The sequence below is a fragment of the Eriocheir sinensis genome, unplaced genomic scaffold (assembly GCF_024679095.1).
Source record: "Eriocheir sinensis breed Jianghai 21 unplaced genomic scaffold, ASM2467909v1 Scaffold738, whole genome shotgun sequence".
Taxonomy (NCBI): Eukaryota; Metazoa; Arthropoda; class Malacostraca; order Decapoda; family Varunidae; genus Eriocheir; species Eriocheir sinensis.
In genome coordinates, this window is record NW_026112096.1 from 105,001 (window position 1) to 132,500 (window position 27,500).

Genomic DNA, 27,500 nt, shown 5'->3' on the forward strand with positions numbered 1-27,500 from the left:
ACACCAGGCAAGGCACTGAGCGTGTGTGTGCCCCCAACACCCGGCAAGGCACTGAGCGTGTGTGTGCCCCCAACACCCGGCAAGGCACTGAGCGTGTGTGTGCCCCCAACACCCGGCAAGGCACTGAGCGTGTGTGTGCCCCCAACACCCGGCAAGGCACTGAGCGTGTGTGTGCCCCCAACACCCGGCAAGGCACTGAGCGTGTGTGTGCCCCCAACACCCGAAGTACGGCCACGGCCACGGCCATTCGCAACGCACCGTCGCCCCAAAACACACGACCCGAGGCGCGGCAACACCCGCCGGCGGCTGATGGCGCCCCGAAAGAACGCCAAAGGAAAGTTGCTAAGGAAGCCGTCAAAGGACGCTCTAAAGGAATTGCTAAAGGGCCATCTCAAGAGGCCCCGAAAGGCGCGTCCCATGACACTCCCGAAGGAGCGCCGAGGGAAGCTCAGCCCTGGACGGTGCTGCCGCCGCCGCGCCTGCGCAGCCCCGACCGGCGGGACATCCTGGGACAGCGCTGGCTGTCTGATGACGTCATGGACCTGGCCCAGGAACTGCTGCAGCGGCAGTTCCCGAACACTCGCGGCTTGTACGCCAGCGGCGCCGCCTTCACCCTGCCGCCCCTGCAGCCAAGCAGCGGAGCGCTCTTCCTGCAGGTGGTGAACCGGTCCACGCCGATGAGCCTCGCCTCCATGGCGGACTACGGCCGCGCGGGGGGCAGCCACTGGCTACTGCTGTCCTCGTACGGCGCGGCGCGCCCCGGCCAGCTGGCCGTGTACGACTCGCTCTACGACACGCTCTCCGCCTCCACGGCCGCCCTAGTGCGGCAGCTGCAGGAGCTGCACGCCCCTCCCCCGGGCGCCGTCATGCGGCCCGTGCAGCGCCAGCGGGACGGCTACAGCTGCGGTCTCTTCGCCCTCGCCTTCGCCTTCAGCATCGCCCACGGCCAGGACCCTTGCCGCGTGCGCTACGTGCGGGCCCGCATGGCGCGCCACCTGCTGGCGTGCCTCGAGCGGGGCACAGTGACGCCTTTTCCCAGCGAGCCCAAGGACACGATGGGCTAAGAACCTTCACCTTCAAACACAGAGAGGAGGACTTAGGCAGCGACAGGAAGGATAAAGAGTGGGTCTCTGCTTCGCCTCTGTTCACAGCTGTGTCCAGTGTCGCGACAACTGCTGGAGGTGTCTTCCAGCAGTCCATATGTTTCAGTATTTACTTCATACTTTTTCTACAAATCAAAAAGACGTTAGTACTCTACATTTTATCTTCGGAGCTTCAGCAGGAATGGCAGGTATTTGTGCACAAACACCGAAAGAATAATTGATAGAACTGATAACATTCAAGACTTAGATTTATGAGATATTCATTTAATACGTATCTTATAAATCTGCGAGTCTTGAACGTTATCACTTTATTAATTATCCTTTTCGGCCTTCGTGTGCTGGCCATTATCTGTCAGCTCGATCCTGGCCGATCTGCGCGCAGTGACTCAGTGTTTCGTGCGTGTGGATGTTTCTCACGGCGTGCGAGGCCAAAGCCTTATTTTGTGTCTGCTGTAATGTTACCTGGTCGCTTCTGCTTGTCGTGGTGAGTGGCTCTGAGGGACACTGCATGGCGGGGATGGCAAGGTTTTGTGTGATGAGTTGTGGTGTTGCTGGGCGGCTCCTAGGCCCGTTCAGGTCTGTCAGGACGATTCTAGAAATACAATACAAGTCTCCATTGAAGTTATTTCTGGGTCATAGGTCTGAATAACCGCGCTTCGGTTACTAACGCTGCGAGAATTGGAACCCCAGCCTCCCTTCACCCAGATAGCAACGTGGAGGTAACTTGAAGGTCCTCAGATCCGAACAGCATAATCGAGGTGGCAGTTACGAGTACAATTTGAGGTTAACTTCTGTGCTTTGGTTACTAACGCTGTGAGAATTACAACATAAGCCTCCCTTCATCTGGCTAGCAATATGGGGGTAACATGGAGGTCCTTAGATCTGAACAGCACAATCAAGGTGAGGTTTAACTAGTGGCAGATGCATTTTACTTCTTTGCTCCGACTGCTATAGTCTATCGATTCTAACTTGAGCCTTTAGGCACGGCTCAGGGAGACCGCGCTACTGCCACATCACTCCATAACTCTCCTCAGAGGGTCTCTCTCTCTCTCTCTCTCTCTCTCTCTCTCTCTCTCTCTCTCTCTCTCTCTCTCTCTCTCTCTCTCTCTCTCTCTCTCTCTCTCTCTCTCTCTCTCTCTCTCTCTTAGTATTGCCATCACGTATATTAGCATCTCTTATAACATGTTTACTATTCTTCCCCCCGTCTATTACTACAACAACAACAACAACAACAACAACAACAACTACTACTACTACTACTACTACTACTACTACTACTACTACTACTACTACTACTACATCTGCTGCTGCTATAAGCCTATAACACCCTTGGAAGCAGCCTGCGTGAGGATTTGGGTGTCTAATGAAACGCTTGAGTTGAAACTTACCAAGAAGTCGAAGAAAAGCAAAGACAGACAAGCGTTCGGGTTCATCAGAGCTGGTTATAAATCTCTCTCTCTCTCTCTCTCTCTCTCTCTCTCTCACACACACACACACACACACTCACCTAAGAAACGCATATATGAACACACACACACACACACACACACACACACACACACACAGGAAGAGTCTCGGCCGTCCCAGCACCCACATGATCCTCCCAGGCCCGCCCAACAACCCGCTTCCCCGCTCTCTCACGTCGACGCTTGTTGCTGCTCGTCTGGTCCCTGCTCGCTGTGATGTTTGTCTCTCACTCCCTCTTCCTCCACTCCTTCCCTCAGGATTACGTCACCTGTGTTTGCTTCTCCTGCTCTGCTCCCATGACTGAGTGCGTGTTGCTTAGGCCTATATTCTCAAACTTTTCGGGGCTCACACACACACACACACACACTTGGTAAGGCCTTCGTAGAGGTTGTATTAGTATTTCAAAGGGTATGATTTGTGACCCAGGTGGTAGTTTCACAAGGCCTCTGCACTATTACCTGAGAAAAAATCTCTGGAAAACCCCACTAATTACTTTTTTGGCCTTTGGTAATGGTTGATGTGAGGGCCGAAAGTGTCTGAGGGAACATATATGAATAGTGATTACTTTCAAGAGCGACTAACTTATGTAACTTATGACAATATCGTCACCCTCATAAAATAATCGCCTAAGTCAATTTTCAGCGATTTCCAGGTTTATGTCTACATCAATTTTTCAACATGTGACGCCCATTTTTGGTCATCCAGGGTGTGAGTGTTCTAGAATTGACGTTTTCATTTCTGCCTAAATCTTAAGACAAATGAGACAATGACAGTTCTTTCCTGATTTTCTGAAAACTATAAAATAATGACTCAGGAGGTTTGTTTACGGAGGTGACGATACGTAACTAAAACAAATCAAAGGTAAATATGAAGTGAAGAGATGCAACATGTCAGTTCTTCAGCGGCGAGTGATAATTACAGGAAAAGGGATGTTAGTTAACGTAGATTATTTTTTTCAATCGGACAGTAGTTATAACACCACACGAACACCCGATAAAAGTGGAAATAACAGGGAAACGGATGAAGCAAGGAGGATGCGGAGGGCGTGGATGGCAAGGGGAAAGACTGTCCTATAAGTGGATGCAAGGAGGTCGAGGAGGAATGGAGGATACGTGGAGAAAAGTGGAGGCAAAGTGGAGGTAAATTTTTTTAGGTGGTGTGTGCAGTGATCCCCTCCGCCGGTAGTCGAGGCAAATGTAAAATGGGCCGACGAGCTTTTCTGTAATCCTCTTTCCCTTTGCCCTTGAGCTGCCTCCTGCACTGTATTTTTTTTACATCCCCGCCAATAACTTTTTTTTTTACATCCCCACCAATAGCTTTTTTTTTTACATCCCCGCCAATAGCTTTTTTTTTTTACATCCCCGCCAATAGCTTTTTTTTACATCCCCGCCAATAGCTTTTTTTTTTACATCCCCGCCAATAGCTTTTTTTTTTTACATCCCCGCCAATAGCTTTTTTTTACATCCCCGCCAATAGCTTTTTTTTTTACATCCCCGCCAATAGCTTTTTTTTTACATCCCCGCCAATAGCTTTTTTTTACATCCCCGCCAATAGCTTTTTTTTACATCCCCGCCAATAGCTTTTTTTTTTACATCCCCGCCAATAGCTTTTTTTTACATCCCCGCCAATAGCTTTTTTTTACATCCCCGCCAATAGCTTTTTTTTTTACATCCCCGCCAATAGCTTTTTTACATCCGCCAATAGCTTTTTTTACATCCCCGCCAATAGCTTTTTTTACATCCCCGCCAATAGCTTTTTTTACATCCCCGCCAATGGCTTTTTTACATCCCGCCAATAGCTTTTTTTTACATCCCGCCAATAGCTTTTTTACATCCCGCCAATAGCTTTTTTTTACATCCCCGCCAATAGCTTTTTTTTACATCCCCGCCAATAGTTTTTTTTTTACATCCCCGCCAATAGCTTTTTTTTACATCCCCGCCAATAGCACCGGTAGGCTTTCTTCAGGGGCCAGCTGGTCAGCCCAAGCCCGTCATGGCGCAGGCAGTTGTCATAGTGGCGCCAGTTATGGTCTGGAAGAAATAAGTAAAAATACGAGTGAACCAGATCGTACTTTTTTCCTTTTTACAACAAAGGAAGCAGCTCAAGGTCAACAAAACGAAAGTGTAGAAAAAAGCCCGCTGACCACTGCTCCTATAAAGACGAGGTAGTATGTACTGTATAACTCATGTCATGCCCTAGGTAACACTCATATAGAAGACGAAGTATGTGTGTATAATTCACGTCCCTGTTCCCTGTCAGTCCACAAAACCAACAGAGTAAAACTAACCCTTCATTGTTGCCCTGGTGAACACTAGTATTTGGCCGTCTGAATCACCGCGTTCTATACAGGCCAATCGTCATCAATAATTCCCTGCCAATAAGTAATGCAAAGGTTCGAGTTTTCAATATTTTAGGGGAGTGAAACAGATTGTAAAGTTCATCTCCCTGTTTACTGTCTGCCCATAACAAACATTACGCGTCACTTTCGTTATGGTGAACAATTTTATTTCATCGTCTGAATCACCACGTTTTATACAGGCCAATCGTCATCAATAATTCCCCGCCAATAAGTTAATCTTCCTGCTCTCTCTACGTCCAACAACTAACATTACGCGTCAGTTTCGTTATGGTGAACAATTATGTTTGGTCGTCTAAGTCACCGCGTTCTATACCGGCCAATCGTCATCAATAATTCCCCGCCTAAAAGTAACGCACAGGTTTGAGTTTTCATTATTTAGGGGAGTGAAGCAGATTGTAAGGTCCATCTCCCTGTTTACTGTCTGCCCACAACAAACATTACGCGTCACTTTCGTTATGGTAAACAATTTTATTTTGGTCGTCTGAATCACCACGTTCTATACAGGCCAATCGTCATCAATAATTCCCCGCTTATAAGTTCATCTCCCTGTTCTCCTTGCGTCCACAACAAACATTGCGCGTCACTTTCGTTATGGTAAACAATTTTATTTTGGCGTCTGAATCACCACGTTCTATACAGGCCAATCGTCATCAATAATTCCCCGCTTATAAGTTCATCTCCCTGTTCTCTTTACGTTCACAACAAACATTACGCGTCACTTTCGTTATGGAGAACAATTTTATTTTGGCGTCTGAATCACCACGTTCTATACAGGCCAATCGTCATCAATAATTCCCCGCCTATAAGTTCATCTCCCTGTTCTCTTTACGTCCACAACAAACATTACGCGTCACTTTCGTTATGGTGAACAATTCTACTTTGGCGTCTGACTCACCACGTTCTATACCAGCCAATCGTCATCAATAATTCCCCAAGTAATGCACAAGTGCGAGTTTTCAATATTTTAAGGGAGTAAAGCAGAATGTAAAGTCCACCTCCCTGTTTACTGTCTGCCCATAACAAACATTACGCGTCACTTTCGTCATGGTGAACAATTTTATTCGATCGTCTGAGTCACCGCGTTCTGTACCATCCAATCGTCATCAATAATTCCCCGCCTATAAATTCATCTCCCTGTTCTCTCTACGTCCACAACTAGCATTACGCGTCAGTTTCGTTATGGTGAACAATTTTATTTTGGAGTCTGAATCAACACGTTCTATTCCAGCCAATCGTCATCAATAATTCCCCGCCAATAAGTCCATCTCCCTGTTCTCTCTACGTCCATAACAAACATTACGCGTCAGTTTCGTTATGGTGAACAATTTTATTTTGGCGTCTGAATCAACACGTTCTATACAGGCCAATCGTCATCAATAATTCCCCGCCTATAAGTAATGCACAGGTTCGAGTTTTCATCATTTTTGGCCGATAGCTCCGTCAAGCCGCCACCTGCCCGGCCGTCCGTCACTCCTCCGTGCCTCTCCTGTCATCGTCCACCACAGGGCCGCACATAAAACACTGAGTCTCATACAGTATAGGACAAAAATTGAAATGCCGGGGATGGTTGCCACAAATACCACTTTTCCATAAGCCATACGCCATGCGCAACGCCTGAATTTTTGAAGCCCGGCGATACAATATTACAAAACACAGAAATATAGAGGAAATATGGAGTTTGAAATCACAGAACGGTCAACAAAACAACAATATTAAGTACTTTTCTGTCTCTCTTCTGAGGTAGGACCATATTCTCAAACATTTAGGGGCTCACACACCCACATTTGATAAAGCTTTCGCAGAGGTTGAATTAGTATTGCCAAGGGTGGTGTTGTGAGCCTAGTAATGGTTTGACAAGGCTTCTGCACCTTGAACGTTAAAAGCACTCATGAGAACCCGACTAACCTCCATTATGGCCTTTGGAAACACTGAATATGGCTTTCGAAGGGGTTGCAGGTATTTCCAAGGGTAGTGTTAAGAGCTTAGTGATAGGTTGGCAAGGCCTCTGCACCATGGACGTGAAAAACACTCATGAGAATCCGACTAACCTTCTTTGTGGCCTTTGGAAATACTGAATATGGCTTTCGTAGGGGTTGTAGGTATTTCCAAGGGTAGTTTTATGAGCCTAGTGATATTTTACCAAGTCTTCTGCACCATGAACATGAAAAACACTCAAAAGAACCTGACCAACCTCTTTGTGGCCTTTGGAATTAGCCAAGAGCGTTTGAGTATGTGGGCCTTTGTATAGACTGTAGGTATTCAAACGGTAGTGTTGTGGCCCTAGAGATAGTTTGACAAGGCTTCTGCTTCATGGACGTGAAAAGCCACTCATGGTACAGAGAAAGGGTCAAAGTATCACCAGGGTCATAAGTCACCCCTTGAAAGAAACTCCTACGAAAGCCTTGCCAAATATGTGAGCTTACGTGCCGAAATGTTTAAGAAAATTTAAGCCTCGTGAGAGTAACAGTTCCGGCAGCAGCCAAGTCCAGTCATGTACCTCCCGTCACGCGACTCAGTACAACACAGCTTACACGTCGAGATTCTTGTGTCTCCTCAGCACGAGGCTCCGGTGAGGTCAGGTGTGTGTTCCCGCCACTAAAACCGCGAGGATTTACTCAGCACTGATACACGGGCACTTTTCTTTCTCGCCAAGTGATTCAGGGATGAGTATTGCTTGTGGATTTTTTTTTTTTTACAGCAAGGGAGGCAGCTCAAAAAAAAAAAGGAAGCAACAAAGGGGCCCACTAGACGCTGTTCCAACCAAAGAAAACAGAACGAGAGGCCAGAGGAGAAGTCAACTACTACCATCACGTGACTCTCAATACAACACACCTTACACACTTGCATTCTTGTGTCTTCTCAGTACAAGGCTTCGGTGACGTCAGGCGTGTGTCCCGCGACTAAAGCACCGAGGACTTACTCAGCACTGCTTCACGGACACTTTTCTTCCTCGCCAAGTGATTCACAGATGACTTTTTTTTTTACATGTGGCCTATAGCGCCGGTAGACTATTACATAGGGGCCTGATAGTCGGCCCGACCCCATCATGGCGCAGGCAATTGTTTATAGTGGCGCCATTATTATTGGCTCATGCTTCCCCCTGGATTTCACCTTGATTTCACTTGGACAGCTTCTTCTAGAGTTCGGGTTGATGGGTGGTCTGCAGGACAGCGTGTGGGTAGTCTTAGGCCACTCGGCGGTGAATAAAAAATCCCAGGTGGTTTGCGGCGGATTCAAACCCGCATCACTGACAACGCGCCGAATGCGGGGCTCAGCAGACTTTTGTGGTGTTTGCTATGAATCGAGGTAGCACTTAACCCTTTTGTGTTCGGCTCTGATGCCTTTTATTAAGCCCGTAAATGCGTCCATTGTGAGCGTCATATCCGTGCACTCAATACCCTGACAAATGCTTGCTGTCCATTACTGCAACACACACTCGTGCATCAGGTTCAGTAATGCGCCGCTCCGTTACCACAACACGACTGCGAATAAAAAAAAATGGACCGAGCATTGACTAGTAAGTTGTCGGGTTTTACAAAGGCCAGATTCTGCTTGAACTTTTGTCGTTAAGAGTAGTAACTCTCGTTTTTAGCTGCAGGGAACATAGATAAACATATGATGAGAGAGAGAGAGAGAGAGAGAGAATTATATAAACCGAATTCCATATGCTTGTTACGGTCAATAAACTTACATATCTGTGTGTGTGTGTGTGTGTGTATCGCAGGACTCTTCACATTCCTCCCAACATTCACTAACCCTTACTCTGACAAACCATCGCCTTTACTTTTCTTTTAACGTATTTCTATTTTCACTTGTATTTAGTTGACGCAGAAGTTGTTTATAAGTTCCAGACTGCTCCGGCTTCTCTGCACACGGCTTCCCAACCTTCACTAACCCTTCGCTCTGACAAAGTAACGTTAATGCATGGCTATAGTTACACGTATGTACTTTACCTTGGAGCTGTGTTTTCTGTAAGTTTCACACTGCTCAGGCTTCTCTTAACACTCCTCCCAAGCATTCACTGACCCTTCACCATGAGAAACTAACGTCTTTCCTCATTAATTAATTCATAGGTATTGTTACGTGTATTTGCTTTACCTTGGAGCTGTGTTTTCTATAAGATTCAGACAGCTCAGGCTTCTCTTAACACTCCTCTCTAACATTCACTAACCCTCCACCATGAGGAACTAACGTCTTTCCTCATTAATTAATTCATAGGTATTGTTACGTGTATTTGCTTTACCTTGGAGCTGTGTTTTCTGTAAGTTTCAGACAGCTCAGGATTCTCTCTACACTCCTCCCTAACATTCACTAACCTTTCACCGTGAGGAACTAACGTCTTTCCTCATTAATTAATTCAAAGGTATTGTTACGTGTATTTACTTTACCTTGGAGCTGTGTTTTCTATAAGTTTCAGAAAGCTCAGGGTTCTCTCTACACTCCTTCCAGACATTCAACGTGTATTTACTTTACCTTGGAGCTGTGTTTTCTATAAGTTTCAGAAAGCTCAGGGTTCTCTCTACACTCCTTCCAGACATTCAATGACCGTCCACACCGACAAGCCAACGTCCTTCCCTAACATTAGCTGCCAAGACCGAACACCAGCATCGTCCAGCCCCGTAACGTCCTCGGTCCCCTCAGTCCTTCGTTGTTTTTCCCCGGGCGCGGCAGGAGGGACAGCATTCACCAATATGTTAGAGCGACTCGCCGGCTGTTTGGGCACCGCTTCAATAAACAACAGTAGGGGGAGAGAGAGAGAGGGAGGAAGCACAAGAAAGAAAAATGGTTGCTATAAAATTGGAACGGTGAAAAAAGAAATTAAAAGGGAGGGAAGGAGGGAGTTACACGCACACGCACACTAACACACACACACACACACACACACACACACGCACACGCACACGCACACACACACACACACACACACGCACATGGAGACAGATAGATACGTATAGATGTTTATTGACCGTTACATGCATATGGAACTCGGTCTACAAATTTCTCTCTCTCTCTCTCTCTCTCTCTCTCTCTCTCTCTCTCTCTCTCTCTCTCTCTCTCTCTCTCTCTCTCTCTCTCTCTCTCTCTCTCTCTCTCTCTCTCTCTCTCTCTCTCTCTCTCTCTCTCTCTCTCTCTCACACACACACACACACACACACACACACACACACAGGTAGAAAACAGATAGACAGAAAGACAAAATAAAGAAAGACATAGAAAAATAGATAGAAAGACATTGATAATAGAACGAAATAGCATGTGCACTCTACCTAACAATAAACACACACACACACACACACACACACACACACACACACACACACACACACACACACACACACAGACAGACAGACAGACAGACACAAAGACATCCATTCCCTATACACACGTATACTCAAAGAAATATAGACACACACACACACACACACACACACACACACACACACACACACACACACACACACACACACACACACACACACACACACACACACACACACTAAACCCCTCCCTCACCCCCACCCACGCCAACACACACACACACGGTACTCAGAAGGGATGTTGGGGGCTCAAGTGTTCCCTGTCACATTGCTTCATATCATCACTGCCTCACCCTCGCCTCGCCTCTCGTGACTCGCGGCAGTAAACAAGCCTCACTTCCCGGCACCCACGCAACGCCGCTGGGTCCGTATTCTCAGACGCTTCCTTCCGCCTCTCACATCAACTATTTCCAAAGGCCAAAAAGGGGATCAGCCGGGTTCTAATGAGTCTTTTCTAGGTTCATGATACAGAAGAAGGGTCACACTACCCCTGGAAATGCTCAAAACTCCTATACACGAAAGTCTTGTCAAATGTATGTGCTTGGGCGACGAAACGTTGAAGAATATGACCTTTAAACTGCTAACGGACTGTCATGAGTGTTTTGTTAGGTTAATGGTACAGAAGAAGGGTCACACTACCACAAGAGTCATTAAACTATCGCTAGAAATGCTCAAAACTCCTATACACGAAAGCCTTGTCAAATGTGTGTGCTTGGGCGCCGAAATGTTTAAGAATGTGACCCTTAAACTGCTGTAGGGTTGTAATAAGTGTTTTGTTAGGTTCATGGTACAGAAGGGTCACACTACCGCCATGGGTCATAAAAGTACCCCTGTAAATACTCAAAACTCCCGTGAAAACCTTGTCAAATGTATGTGCTTGGGCGACGAAATGTTTAAGAATGTGACCCCTAGACTGCTGCAAGGTTGTAATGAGTGTTTTGTTAGGTTCACGGTACAGAAGAAGGGTCACACTACCACGAGTCCTTAAACTATCCCTGGAAATGCTCAAAACTCCCATGAAAGCCTTGTCAAGTGTATGCACTTGGGCGCCGAAATGTTTAAGAATGTGACCCCTAGACTGCTGTAGGGTTGTAATAACTGTAATGTTAGGTTCATGGTACAGAAGAAGGGGCACACTAGCACGAGTCATTAAACTATCGCTGGAAATTCTCAAAACTCCCATGAAAGTCTTGTCAAATGTATGTACTTGGGCGCCGAAATGTTCAAGAATGTGACCCCTAGACTGCTGCAGGGTTGTAATAAGTGTTTTGTTAGGTTCATGGTACAGAAGAAGAGTCACACTACCACCAGAGTCATTAAACTATCCCTGGAAATACTCAAAACTCCAAATATGAATGCCTTGTCAAATGTATGTGCTTGGGCGCCAAAATGTTTAAGAATGTGAATCCTAGACTGCTGCAGGGTTGTAATGAGTGTTTTGTTAGGTTCACGGTACAGAGAAAGGGTAAAATTAAAAACCGAGTCATAAAACTACCCCTGGAAATACTCAAAACTCCCATGAAAGCCTTGTCAAATGTGTGTGCTTGGGCGCCGAAATGTTAAAGAGTATGGCTCCTAGACTACTGCAGGGTTGTAATGAGTGTCTTTTTAGGTTAATGGTAAAGAAGAAGGGTCAAACTAAAACCGGGGTCATAAAACTATCCCTGAAAATGCATAAAACTCCCATGAAAGCCTATTCAAATGTGTGTGCTCGGGCGACGAAATGCTTTAGAATATGGTGAATCTTACGACACAAAATAAGAAGAAAAAAAGAAAGAAAACCCCCCCCACCTGAGTTCCATAATGCTGCATCCCGCTGTGTGTTGCTCATTCATAACAGCGGGCAGACTGATTGGTTTCCCGCCCAGTGTTATCTGCAGCCGCTCGCCCTCTTCGTGAATCGCGCCGAGGCCTCAATGGTACAATGTTTTCCCTAGTCGCTTTGTGCTGTTGCCTTTACCTTGTTCGTAGCCACTTCTATGTATCTGTCTATCTATTATCTATGTATCTATCTATAAATCTGTCCATTCGTCTGTCTGTCTATCTGTATCGCTCTAAGTATCTATGTATATATCTATGTATTTATTTATCCACCTACCTATCTGAATGTATGTCTATCAGTCTATTTATCTGTCTGTCTGTCTGTCTGTCTCAATCTATCCACCTATCTATCTAAATATCTATCTATCTATCTATCTATCTATCTATCTATCTGTCTATCTATCTAGTTATCAATGAATATAAACAAAACAAAGAACATTGCCCTCAATAATATTACACAACCGAATTAGCTATTTATCTACCTATTCACACACCTATCTATCATTAAGCTATCTAACTCTAACTATCAATATTAACTAAAGATAAGCGGTAATAATATAATAAAACAAAGAACATCCTCCTTCTCAACAAAATGGTATAACCTGTTGAGTAGTTAAGTGAATGTGGACCCAAATTAACCATCTATCTCTCTATCTATTTATATGTCGACCTATCTCTATATTATACGAACACACAAAATAGTATAAACAAAACAATGCCTAGTATCACCGCAATAGAATGATACAACTGTCATTTAACAGTTAACTAAAAAGGACCCAAATTTCCCATATATTTGTATATCTTTCTATCTATCTATCTTTCCATCTATCTACCTATCTCTATATTTACTGTACACATAAAATAATAATAGGGAAAACAATGAACCTCTTCCTCCTCAGCAGAATGGTACAACCCGTTTAGGTGTTAACAGAATGTGGGCCGGAATTTCCCTGGTCCTCGCGCGGTGTCACGAGGAGCTGATCAGCGGCAGCCTCGCCACACGGCCCCCAACAAGGCTGAGTGTGCCGCCCCTGTCCCCGTCGTGATCGCATTACGAGTGTCTGGAGCGCTCAGTGTCAAGGGAAGTGCTGCATAATCCTATTTACGCCCCACAAGAAAGCGCTTTAGCGTCCACACCCCGCCAAACAGCTGTTGCGGTGCAGACATTCGCTGTAAGCCAAAGTGTCGTACAGATGAGAGCGAGGCGGCGGCACGAGGCTCCGGGGCGCTTTAGCCGAGCATGCATTACGCCGCACATCATTAGCCGGCGAGGGGCGGCGGCGGCGACGAGGCTGGCCAGGAGCAAGATCTACAGTACCAGGTCTCCTCATTTCCGACGTATTTTCGCAGATGCTGGCGCACTCACGTCACCAGGCTGTTCGAGGGTAGGTTCAGCGGAGCCGATGGGGTCAGTCGCTCTTCCAACCTCCGTGTAGTAACAGCTAGCTGGCATTCGCTCCCAGTTTCTCTCTCTCTCACACACACACACACACACACACACACACACACACACACACACATGTAAGCTAGTAATAAGAATGGAGTAGAGGGTATCTACTCATAGCCATTGACAAGGCACATTATAAGAATTACATATAGAAAAAATATGAAGTAGGGAGATATACAAAATATTATAGCTGTTATGCGTACATTTGCGTTTGTGAGTAAACACACACCACACACACAATACTACTACTACTAATAATAATGACAGCATCAACATCTGGGGCAAATATGGGGTATTCTTGAGAGAGAGAGAGAGAGAGAGAGAACGGCAGCGCAATGAGAGAACGGGGAATATAGAATAGTTCCCCGTCTTCCTCACTGTCTCACAGCCAGCTGACGTCACAGGCTGCGCAGTGGAGGTAAAGTGAGGAGACCTGTTACTATAGATCTTGGCCAGGAGTACGAAGGGACGGCGGCGGAGGGCCATCACGCCGCCGATACGAGGCACAGCGCCATTGTGGAAGAATGAGGAAGATTGCACACACACACACACACACACACACACACACACACACACACACACACACACACACACACACACACACACACACACACACACACACACACACACACACACACACACACACACACACACACACACACACACACACACACACACACACACACACACACACACACAGACAAACAAACAAACAAACGGACAAATTTACAAACAATCTTCCTTCAGTAATTATCTTTCACTTGTTATTTATATATTTTTTTCCTTTTCCACGGTTACACACACACACACACACACACACACACACACACACACACACACACACACACACACACACACACACACACACACACACGTCGTTTCTTATCCGAGCTTATTTCAATTACCAGTTACTACTATTACCTTGCTCTATGTTTTCTTCTTTACTTATCTCGTCTGTCCTTCTCTTTCCTTCCTATCTTTCCCTAAACGCTTATTCTCTATCTAGTTTCCTTATCCAAGCGCTACTTTCTATTGTTACCTTATCACCTTTATCTACGTTTCCTTTCCTCTTTTCCTTGTGTCTCTCCTTTCCTTAACTTAAAACCATTACTCTCTGTCTAGTTACAATATACCACTTACTCAAACAGTCGGGGCCGGGGCCGTGGACATATAAAAACAGAGCATGTAACGCAATTTTCACACCAAACACTCGCACAACCTGCACTCCGGCATAATGGATACGTGAGCATGTTTTAAAGTCCAATATCCTGCCCGGCTCCGTTACCATTACCTGCTCCTCTTCATCACCTGGCCGAGTTAATGCCTGGCCGCGTGTACGGAGGCGGCGCTCAGCTGTGGCGAGGGCGAGCAAGTACCGTATGGGGAGGAGAGCACGTGCGAGCAACAGAGATTCATGACTCTCCTCCTGCTGGTAAGACTTTTCTATTTAGATCAGGGGCCGTGTTCTCGGACAAATCGACGCCCTAGCACACATAATATTTGACAAGGCTTTCGTAGTGGTTCGGGACATTTCCAGAGGCACTTTTATGACCCTGGTGGTAGTTTGACCCTTCTTTTGTATTCTGAACCTAAGAAAAGGCTCATGAGAACCCGATTAATCTCCTTTTCGGCCTTTGGAAATAGTCGATATGAGAGGCAGGAGCGTTTGAGGATACCGACGCAGAGGAAGCAGACAGCAGCAAAATAAAGACACAAGAGGAAAGCGTCAAGGGCAAAATAAAGACACAAGAGGAAAGCGTCAAGGGCAAAATAAAGACACAAGAGGAAAGCGTCAAGGGCAAAATAAAGACACAAGAGGAAAGCGTCAAGGGCAAAATAAAGACACAAGAGGAAAGCGTCAAGGGCAAAATAAAGACACAAGAGGAAAGCGTCAAGGGCAAAATAAAGACAACAATGAAAAAAAAGCCTCTAAAACTACTGCTAAGCAAAGAAAAAATGCTAAAGCCATATTCTTGAAACTCTTCGGCGCCTAAGCACATACATTTGGCAAGGCTTTCGAAGGGGTTGTGGGCATTGCCAGGAATAGCTTTGTGAGCCTGGTGGTAGTTTGACAAAGCCTCTGTACCATGAACGTATAAAGCTCTCATGAAAACGCGTGTGACCTCTTTTATGACCTTTAGAAACGACTGATGTGAGAGCCGAAAACGTCTTAGACACGGTTCGAGAGGTGTCTTGATACCCCGCTAATAAAAGAGTTCAAGTCATAGGAAGGCGGAAATATAAACGAGGGAAGAATGGCTGGTGAGGCCCGCAGACAACCTTCTAATTGAAAGGTTCCTGTAAGCTAAACGTGAAACTGACTGATACAGAGTAGAGTTTATACTGGTCCAATTCTCCCGCCTAAGAATCTATAACATCAACATCTTACTCTATATTATATCACCAACGCAAACCTTTAACATCTATATCTTGTCTTCTATCGTATTCGCCAACGTAAATCTATAACATCCACATCCTATTATGTAGCCAGATCTCAAAAAAGCTTTAACTGACCCAATTCTACCACTTAAAAATCTGACACATCAACTTTTTCTGTATCGTATTTTTAAACCCTGATATCTTCTTCTCCATCGTATTCGTCAACGGAGTGGAGGGAGGGAGGGAGTTGGGGCAGCGGGGGAGGGAGTTCGCACACACAGGTCGGCGGCACATCGCTGGAACGTCGACTTTTCCAACTCACGGGAGCGATTCGGCGAAAGTTAGCCGCGTCAGAGTAGGGACGGGAAGGCACACACACACACACACACACACACACACACACACACACAAAGATATAGATAGATATTTAGATAGGCAGAGAGAGAGAGACGGAAAGAGAGGAACTGAAGAAGAAGGAGGAGGAGGAGAAGGAGGAGGAGGAGGAGGAGGAGGAACTTTAGAACCTGAAGAGGTACCAATTGCTGCTTATTTTTTGTCTTGTCTATATTTTTCAGGAGGAGGAAACATGGAAACATGGACGAGCAGGCAGTAGAAAGCCTATTGGCTCATTACTAGGCTGCCTGCTTTCACTGATTTAATAAATCCGTCACCACAGGAGTGACTTGCGGGAAGGATTAACACGATGCTCCTGGGTCGGTATTCTCAGACGCTTCCATTTCTCACGTCAACTATTTCCAAAGGCCAAAAAGGAGATCATTCGGATTATCATGAGTGTTTCCTTAGGTTCAAATTACAGAAGAAGGGTCAAACTACTGCCAGGGTTATTAAACTACCTCTGGAAATGCCCCAAACCTGTTACAAAAGCCCTATGAAATGTGTGTGTGTGATCCCCGAAATGTTTGAGAATATGGTCCCTGGTTCCTCGCGCTGATGGCAAACCTCATAGATGGATCCTTTCAATTTTCTGTATCTTGGAAACGGAGAGCTTGAGTTTATCCCTCGAGGCGCCACTACCAGCAAACATAATAATACCTGAATAGCAACGAGGCATATTAATTCTGATGTTCTGCAACTATGAGGAAGGGGATGATAGAGGTTAATAGATTAGTCCTTTCATTTTTCTGTATCTTGGAAACGGAGAGCTTGAGTTTAACCCTGGAGGCGCCACTACCAGCAAACATAATAATACCTGAATAGCAACGAGATATATTAATTCCCATGTTCTGCAATTATGAGGAAGGGGAGAATTTAGGTTAATGTTGTAATATGATCAGGAAAGGGATAAGGATTAAGGGCTGTGGCGAGCAAAAACATCATGCACTATAGCTAGCATATAAAGCGTAGTTATACGTAGATGTTAATACTGATACTCTGCAATTATGAGGAAGGCGAAGACAGAGGCAAACGCTGTAACACTCATCAGGAAGGGTAAGGATTAAGGGCTGTGGCGATGAGTAACTCCACGCACTATAGCTAACGTTATAAAAAGTGTAGTTACGTAGCTGAATTTATCCCTCAAGCAGTATATTCAATTATAAGGAAGGGAAGGGTTTGGGTTAATGTTGTAATACTGGCCTGGAAGGGTGAGGATTAAGGGGTGTGGCGAGGAGTAACACCATCCACTACAGCTAACATTATATAAAGTGTAGTTACGTAGCTGAATTTATCCCTCTAGCAATACGTCCACTTATAAGCAAGGGGAGCATTTGAGTTAATGTTGTAATACTCATCAGAGAGGGTAAGGATTAAGGGGTGTGGCGAGGAGTAACACCATCCACTATAGCTAACATTATATAAAGTGTCGTTACGTAGCTGAATTTATCCCTCTAGCAATACGTCCAGTTATAAGCAAGGGGAGCATTTGGGTTAATGTTGTAATACTCATCAGAGAGGGTGAGGATTAAGGGGTGTGGCGAGGAGTAACACAATGCACTACAGCTAACATTATATAAAGAGCAGTTACCTGTTTAATAGAGCGTGCATGACGGACCCCTCACCTGTTAATTAACATCAGAGCGTGAGGTGTGCCAGCGTACTGAAAACCACGAGGTAAAACATGGAAATACAGGGAACAGAAAGCCTATCGAACAGATGAAAGGAGTTCGTATTCAGGTAGATAATAGTTCTGCTTCACTAAAATTTACAGACGAACATACGAGTAACATAGTCCTTTTTTCTTCATAGCGAGGATAAACTATAACAGGGCATAAAGCAATGTATATAAATGTGTATAGAGTGAGTATATGATAGAGAGGAAGACCAACGATGTAGCTACGCCTGGCCTTAGTGCTCATCTCCGTTCCTTTGACTCTTTAGCATATGGTGGGTATACAATAAGCAAGGACTAGCTGCGCGTGGCTTCAGTGCTCATCTCCGATCCATTGACTCTGAAGCTTATGGTGGGTATACAATAAGCAAAGACTAGCTGCGCGTGGCTTCAGTGCTCATCTCCAATCCATTGACTCGAGCTTATGGTGAATATGCAATAAGCAAAGACTAGCTGCGCGTGGCCTCAGTGCTCATCTCTGCTTCATTGTTGAAGCTAATGGTGGACAAACAATAAACGAAGACTAACTGCGCGTGGCCTTAGTGCTCATCTCTGCTCCATTGACTCTGAAGCTTATGGTGGGTATACAATAAGCAAAGACCAGCTGCGCGTGGCTTCAGTGCTCATCTCCGATCCATTGACTCTGAAGCTTATGGTGGGTATACAATAAGCAAAGATTAGCTGCGCGTGGCCTTAGTGCCCATCTCTGTTCCATTGCCTTAAGGTTATAACCTCAACTCACCCAGTTTATCCTAACCTTAACTAACCTAACTACAACCAAACCTATCTTGACCTAACCCAATCTATCGTAGCCTAACCTAACTTTAACTAACCTAACCTAACCCCAATCAAACCTATCAGAGACTAACCTAACCTGACCTAGCCCAATCTAACCTAACCTGACCTAACCCAAGGTAAGCTAACCTGACGTAACCCAATCAAACTTAAGCTAACCAAACTATAACCTAACCTAACCTGACTATAACCTGACCTACACCGGGCCGGATTTTCAACACTACTACAGTTCAGGACTCTGCCTCCCTCCCCGCCGCCGCCCTTCCCGCCACTCGCTGCTCGCCACTTCCCGCCCCTCATCACTGTCTCGAGCTCAGGAGTTTTATCTATAAACTTCAGAGCCGCACAGCCTTCCTCAGCGATCCCTTGAAATCTTCCGCCGAAATACTGCTTCCCACCTCCCCCCTCCTCGCTACTTCCACAGTCTTGCGAGGAGGAGGAAGAGGAAGAGGAAGAAGAGGAGGAGGAGGAGGAGGAGGAGTAGGAGGAAGAGGAAGAGGAAGAGGAGGAGGAAGAGGAAGAAGACGAAGAAGAAGAAGAAGAGGAGGAGGAGGAGGAGGAGGAGGAGGAGGAGGAGGCGCCACCCCACACTAGCAAGGACAGAAGAGTGAGGGTGAGGGTCATATTCTTAAACAATTCGGTCCCCACGCACTCACATTTGACAAGGCTTTCGTAGGTGTGTGTGGCATTTCCAGGGGTACTTTTATGACCCTGGTGGTAGTTTGACCTTTCTTCTGTACCGTGAACGAGAAAAAAACACTCATGGAAACCCGAATAATCTCCTCTTCGGCCTTTGGAAATAGTTGACATGAGAGGTGGAAGCGTCTGAGGGTCATATTTTTAACATTTCGGTCCCCAAGAACACATATTTGACAAGGCTTTCGTAGGAGTTTGGGGCATTTCCAGGAGTACTTTTATGACCGCTGTAGTAGTTTGACTCTTCTTCTATACCATGAACGTGAAAAAGCACTCATGAAAACCCGACTAATCTTCTTTTCCACTCATGAAAGCCCAACCAACCTCCTTTTCGGCCTTTGGAAACAGTTTACGTGAGGAGTGGCAGCGTCTGAGAACACCGACCTGAGTATACACCATCGGAGGTTACAATTGGCCCTTCCTGCTCCATGCCTCGCCCTTCCCAGAAACCTCCCCGTTCCCTCTCCTTTTTTGTCTCGTCTGCTGCCAAGAGAAGTCGACGCTCACTCCGAGGTGTAACTTTTCTGTAACTTTGTTGCGCGAGTCTTTACAGAAGCCGGGAAAGTAACATCAAAGAGCGGGACTTCTTGAGGGTTGCGCGTCACGGTACTCTGGTCTTAGTTTGCATCCTTCCCTTTAGCTAACTCGGCCGCTCTTTTCCGCCTCCTTCTCCGACTGTTAGTATGGGGGCGGTGTCTTGTTGGAGTCTGATATATACTTCTGTTCCCGTTTTCTGTTTCCTTCTGAAGAATACACGGCCGACCTGCTTCTAACCATCACCTTCTTTTAACTAATTCTGTCGATCTTTTTCTGGCCTCTTTATGAAAACAGCGTCCTGTAGGAGTCTTTGGTATGCTCCTATAGTTCACGGTACTCTGATCTCAGTTTACTTACTTCCCTTCAGCTAACTCGATCGCTCTTTTTTCGGCCTCTTTCTCCGTCAATCTTATGGTAGCAGCGTCGTGCGGGAGTCTCTGATGCTTGTTTCAATTGTGCTGTCTCCTTGTACGCGGCCGACCAGCTTCTAACCATCAGGATCTTCTAACTCGATCGCTCTTTCTCCGTCTATCTTTATGAGAACAGAGTCTTGCGGGAGTCTTTGATAATTTCCTTTCTCCTACCTTTCACTGTCTTTTGTCCGCCTCTCCGTCTGTTTCCGTCTATTTTTTATTATTTTCTTCGTCTATCTATAATTATGGGGGCAGTGTCATTTGAGCGTCTTTGGTACTTTCCTTTCTCTTTGTTCTGGTTCCTTTGCCCTTAAAAGTAAACACTCGTGGAAAGTAAACACACGGCCGACAAGCTTCCCCTAACCACGAACTTCTATCTAATTCTATCATACTGATTCCGGCCTCTCTCCGTCTCTCTTTATGGGAATAGCGTCTTGCGGGCGTCTTTGATACTACTTTTGTTTTTGTTTTGTCTCCTTTGTCCTAAAAGTAAACACTCTTCGAGAATACACGGCCGACAAGCTTCAAACAATCATCTCCCAACTAATTCGATCATTCTTTTTCTGGACTCTTTCGCCGTCTATATTTAAGGGAGCGGCGTCTTGCGGGAGTCTTTGATACTACTTTTCCCTTGTTATGTTTCCTTCTGAAGAACACACGGCCGACCAGCTTCTCCTAACCACCAACTTCTAACTAATTCAACTCTCTTTCTTCCGGCCTCTTTCTCCGCCGATATCTATGGCAACGGCGTCTGGCGGGAGTCTTTGATACTTATGTTTTCTCTGTCTATCTTTACTTCGTCTATCTTTTCTTCGCATATCATTTCTCCGTCTTTCTTTTATCCATATGTCTTTTCCCCGTCTATTTTTTCCCACGTCCATCTTTATTTTAACTGAAACACGTGTATATATAAACACCGCTAATACCTAGCAACAAATGGCATAGTACAGACGTGTATTTTCAGGAGCAGGAACATGAGTAGAGCCACCGAATCTCTGTCCTACTTAACGTGACTTACAATCTACCTAGCCTTAACTATCCTAACCTAAATTAACCTAAACTAACCTGACGTCTATCCTATCATTAACTCACCTAGCATGACCTTTCCTTAATACTTTCCAACTTTTTACTATCTGTCTGTCAGTCTGGTTCTCCGCTATTAAAACAAACGTATCTATAAACAGAGCAAATACCAGGAGCAAACAGTGTAGTATAGAGGCGTATTTTCAGGGACAGGAACGTTCATCCAATCCGTTCACAGCCTCGCTCTGGCCGGGCAAGGGATGGATCGCAAGGGTTCCTGACCTTTCGCAGTTCCATTGATGAAGGACCGGCGGGTGTTGACTTGGTAAACAGCGCCGCGTGGGAGCCGGGCTACAGGTGTCCGCGTGACGGCTGGGCGGCTCAGGTATCGCGATGGCTTTGAATGGCGGACAGATATTAAGGCTGTCGATGTGATGAACGATTGGTTGGCGTGTGAATAGCGGTGAAGGAATGCCCGCACGTACACACACACACACACACACACACACACACACACACACACACACACACACACATACACACACACTGGTTGATTGAGTGACTGACTAACTGACTGAATGACTGACTGATTAAATGACTAATACACACACACACACACACACACACACACACACACACACACACACACACACACACACACGGAGAAGTGATACTCTGATTGGCGAGGATGTCTGTGTGTGTGTGTGTGTGTGTGTGTGTGTGTGAGTAAGCAAATAGACAGCAAAGGAGAGAACAAGGAAAAGGAAAGAAAATACAAAGTCACATCATGTAAATATTTCCCGGGACAAAAGATTCAAGCAAGAGTAGAGCAAGCAACCACACACACACACACACACACACACACACACACACACACACACACACACACACACACACACACACACACACACACACACACACACACACACACACACACACACACACACACACACACACACACACACACACACACACACACACACACACACACACACACACACACACACACACACACACACACACACACACACACACACACACACACACACACACACTGATTTCTCAAGTGTTATGTAGTGTCAAGTTAAGAAGCATCAAAGTGACTCCTAACACTGTTCCGCTTATGTCGTGTCAAATAAGTAAAGTGTATAAAGCATCAAACTACCTATTATATGAAGAACACACATGCGATCATAGTCCTGAACCCTCAGCAACGCCAGAGACACAAAGTGCAAAATAGTATCGAAGTGACTCCCAAAACTGTTCTGCTAATCTTATGACGCGGCAAATAAACAAATAATCTAAAGTATCAGAGTACCTAATATATGAATGACATGAGTGCGATCAGATTCCTCAACACAGTCACGCTAGAGAGACATCAAGAGGAAAATAGTATCACAGTGACTCCTAATACTGGTCAGGTGGTCTTACGTGGTGTCAAAGTATCTAAAGTATCAACGTACGTAAGTTATGAAGGAAATAAATGCGAGATTCCTGGACACAGTCACGCTACAGATACATCAAGAGGAAAATAGTAACAAAGTAACCCCTAATACTGTTCCTTTGGTCTTATGTAGCGTCAAACAAAGTATATAAAAGTACCTAATTTATGAAGGACACAAATGCGACCAGATTCCCCAACACAGTCACGCTACACAGACATCAACTGGAAAATAGTATCAAAGTGATTCTTAATACTGGTCTGCTGGTCTTATGTAGTGTTATATTAACAAAGTAAAGAATCAAAGTACGTAATTTATGAAGGACACAAATGCGATCAGATTCCTCAACACAGTCACGCTACAAAGACTTCAAGAGGAAAATAGTATCAAAGTAACTCCTAATACTGTTCCTTTGGTCTTATGCAGCGTCAATTAAAGTATCTAAAGTATCAAAGAACCTAATATATTAAGGACACAAATGCGAGTAGATTCCTAGACACAGTTACGCAACAGAGACAGATAGATAGATAGATAGACAGTTCATTGACCACAGTTTCCGTAAAATATAAAATATGCTAAAACTCCCATAGAATACATGTGAAACCCTCGCAAAGTCATTACAGTAGACCACACACGCATAATCTGGTACGAAACACGGTATGTATACAGAAATCGACGAACACTGGAAAACAAAAGAAAACAAAACAAAACATAAATCAAGTCGAGCACAGTGACTCCTAATACTGTCCAGCTGGTTATGTTGTGTGAAGCAAAAAATGTGTGACATGCGAATAATTTATGGACACAAATGCGAACAGATTCCTCCGATCCAGGAAGACATTAAGTGAAAAATAGACGATACTCGATCACCTGAAATCAATATGCATTCAGAACTGCCGCTGTAAATAATCTCCAGAAGTCCAAACTATTCTTATAAACTATTCTTATAATCCCCAGGACCATCAACGAGCTAATGGACCACTGCTGAACTTAGAAGGAAAAATTGTAAGCACTCAACTGGATTTACACTTAAGGAAATATTAGATCAGAAACAATGATTTTGAGTAATTTTCTGATGTACTTTGTGTGTGTGTGTGTGTGTGTGTGTGTGTGTGTGTGTGTGTGTGTGTGTGTGTGTGTGTGTGTGTGTTTAACAGGAAAGAGAGCAGCTCTAAGGCAACAAAAAATAAATAAAAAATAAATAAAAAGCTCGCTAATCACGGCTCCTATAAATAAAAAGAGACTAGAAATGAGTGTGTTTGGGAGTGTGTGTATGTATGAGTGAGTCAGTTATTATGAGTGTGTGTGTGTGTGTGTGTGTGTGTGTGTGTGTGTGTGTGTGTGTGTGTGTGTGTACTGTGCATGTATGCATTTATTTTACAACAAAGGAGACAGCTCAAGGGCACAAAAAAAGGAAACAATGATAAAAAGACTCACACTACTGCACACATTCATTTCGTGGTACATTGCATATTAGTCCAAGTCTCGCCCAGGAAGCCCCAGCACCAGCAGCACCGACACCCCCAGCACGGGACAATACAGCCAGTCACGCAGCCCTCAAATATTTATCCGTCTGGCAGCCTCGCATTCGTCCGGTAAAATTAGGGCTACCCCGTTTGTCACAACTGTCATCTCTGCTATATATATTTTACGTGACAGGCATCTCTCTCTCTCTCTCTCTCTCTCTCTCTCTCTCTCTCTCTCTCTCTCTCTCTCTCTCTCTCTCTCTCTCTCTCTCTCTCTCTCTCTCTCTCTCTCTCTCTCTCTCTCTCAAAGATTGGTAACTCGGTTCTCACTGACGAAGACAGGCAAAGCTTCCAAGAGGATTTGCACAAAATTTCAGCTTGGTCGGATAGATGGGAGATGCCCTTTAACGTAGACAAGTGCCAGGTCCTTCAAGTTGGAACGAGGAATAAGAAGTTCGATTACGAAATGCGCGGCGTTAAACTCAAAAGCGTTCAATGCATCAAGGACTTGGGGGTCAAAATCGCGTCAAACCTCAAATTCTCACAGCAATTTTTATTTTTATTTTTTTTTTTACGTTGATTGCCTATTGCGCCGGTAGGCATCTTCCCGGTGGGGCCTGATGGTCGGCCCAAGGCTTCTTCCAGGTGGGGCCTGATGGTCGGCCCAGCCCGGTCTGGCGCAGGCGAGTGTTTATAGTGGCGCCATCTTGGATTGGCTCATGCTGCCCCCCGGAACTCGTTCTTGATTCGCTTGGACGGCTTCCTCTAGAGTCCGGGTTGATGGGTGGACTTCAGGTCAGCATGTGGGTAGTTTTAAGCCACTCGGCGGTGACTGAAAAATCCGAGTGGTAGCGTGGGGATTCGAACCCGCGTCGTCCATCACGCGGTGAATGTGGGCCCAGTACGCTACCACCTACACCACCGCCTACCCAAAATGCATCGATGCAGCAAATAAAGCGAACAGAATGCTGGGCTTCATTAAAAGAAACTTTTTATTCAAGAATAAAGATGTAATACTCCTGCTCTACAATAGTTTGGTCAGACCCCACTTGGAATATGCGGTACAGTTTTGGTGGCCCCACCATGCAAAGGACATTGGTAAATTAGGTGTTCAGCGTCGGGCAACAAAAATGATTCCTTCCTTGCGCAACAAATCCTACGAAGAAAGGCTTTCCACCCTTAACATGTTCTCTCTAGAAACGTCGCCTCCGAGGAAAACTGATCGAGTTTTTAAAAATACTTAATGGTTTCACGAATGTAGACAGATCAACATTGTTTATGATCGATGACACTTTGCGCTCGAGGAACAATGGCGTAAAACTCAGATGTAGACAAGTAAATTCAGACTGCACCAAATTTTTCTTCACCAACGTTGTAGTGCGAGAATGGAATAAGCTCCCACCATCAGTGGTCCAGTGTAACACGATTGACTTCTTCAAAAAAAAGCTCGACCGTCACTTCCTTCAACTTAATATCAACTAGAGTAGAAATGCAACGTTTTGGATTCTTCTGATTAATGTAAAATCACTTAGGTTTAAGGACAGACCACCTAGTCTGGACCATGGGGTCTGTGTGGTCTGATTTTCTATGTAAATCTATCTATGTAAATCTCTCTCTCTCTCTCTCTCTCTCTCTCTCTCTTGGGGATTCACAACATGGCTTCCTTAACAAAAGATCCTGCCTGTCAAACCTACTGACCTTTTATAACGATCTCTTCTCAATTTATGACGTAACCAAATCAGTGGACGTAGTCTATCTTGATTTCCAGAAAGCGTTTGATAAAGTCCCACATCATAAATTACTTTATAAATTAAAGCAAATAGGCATCGACGGTCAAGTAAACCAATGGATCGCGAATTGGTTGAGCAACAAACAACAAGGAGTTGTGATTGACGGATTTAACTCAGAGTGGGCGCCGGTCACTAGTGGCGTCCCTCAGGGCTCGGTTCTTGGCCCAGTGCTCTTCATTATTTACATCAACGACGTGGATGCTGGACTCAATAATCGCATTAGTAAATTTGCAGACGACACAAAGATTGGTAACTCGGTTCTCATTGACGAAGACAGGCAAAGCCTCCAAGAGGATTTGCACAAAATTTCAGCTTGGTCGGATAAATGGGAGATGCCCTTTAACGTAGACAAGTGCCAGGTCCTTCAAGTTGGAACAAAAAATAAGAAGTTCGATTACGAAATACGTGGCGTTAAACTCACAAGCGTTCAATGCGTTAAGGACCTGGGAATTAAAATCGCGTCAAACCTCAAACTCTCACATCAATGCATCGATGCAGCAAATAAAGCAAACAGAATGTTGAGCTTCATTAAAAGAAACTTTTTATTCAAGAATAAAGATGTAATACCTCCGCTCTACAATAGTTTAGTCAGACCCCACTTGGAATATGCGGTACAGTTTTGGTCTCCCCACCATGCAAAGGACATTGCTAAACCAGAAGGTGTTCAGCGTCGAGCAACAAAATTGATTCCTTCCTTGCGCAACAAATCCTACGAAGAAAGGCTTTCCACCCTTAACATGTTATCTCTTGAGAAACGTCGCCTCCGAGGAAAACTGATCGAATGTTTTAAAATACTTAATGGTTTCACGAATGTAGACAGAACAAAATTGTTTATGATCGATAACACTTTGCGAACGAGGAACAATGGCACAAAACTCAAATGTAGACAAGTAAATTCAGACTGCACCAAATTTTTCTTCACCAACGTTGTAGAGCGAGAATGGAATAAGCTCCCATCTTCAGTGGTCCAGTGTAACACGATTGACTCCTTTAAAAACAAGCTCGACCGTCACTTCCTTGAACTTAATATTGACTAGAGTAGAAAAGCAACGTTTTGGAGCCATCTGATTAATGTAAAATCACTTAGGTTTAAGGACAGACCACCTAGTCTGGACCATGGGGTCTGTGTGGTCTGATTTTCTATGTAAATATATCTATGTAAATCTCTCTCTCTCTCTCTCTCTCTCTGTTGATTCCGGATTCACTACACACACATTTTCATACAACATTTCGGGGCCCGGTGATAAATTTGAATATGATTGTAATGAACCGGATTATTGATATTATTATTGTTTTTTTAATTAGTTGGTTGAGTTGAGTGAAGGCATTCTTTATTTTATCTTTTTATTGTTAGTAGACTGAGGGTGACTGCTCGT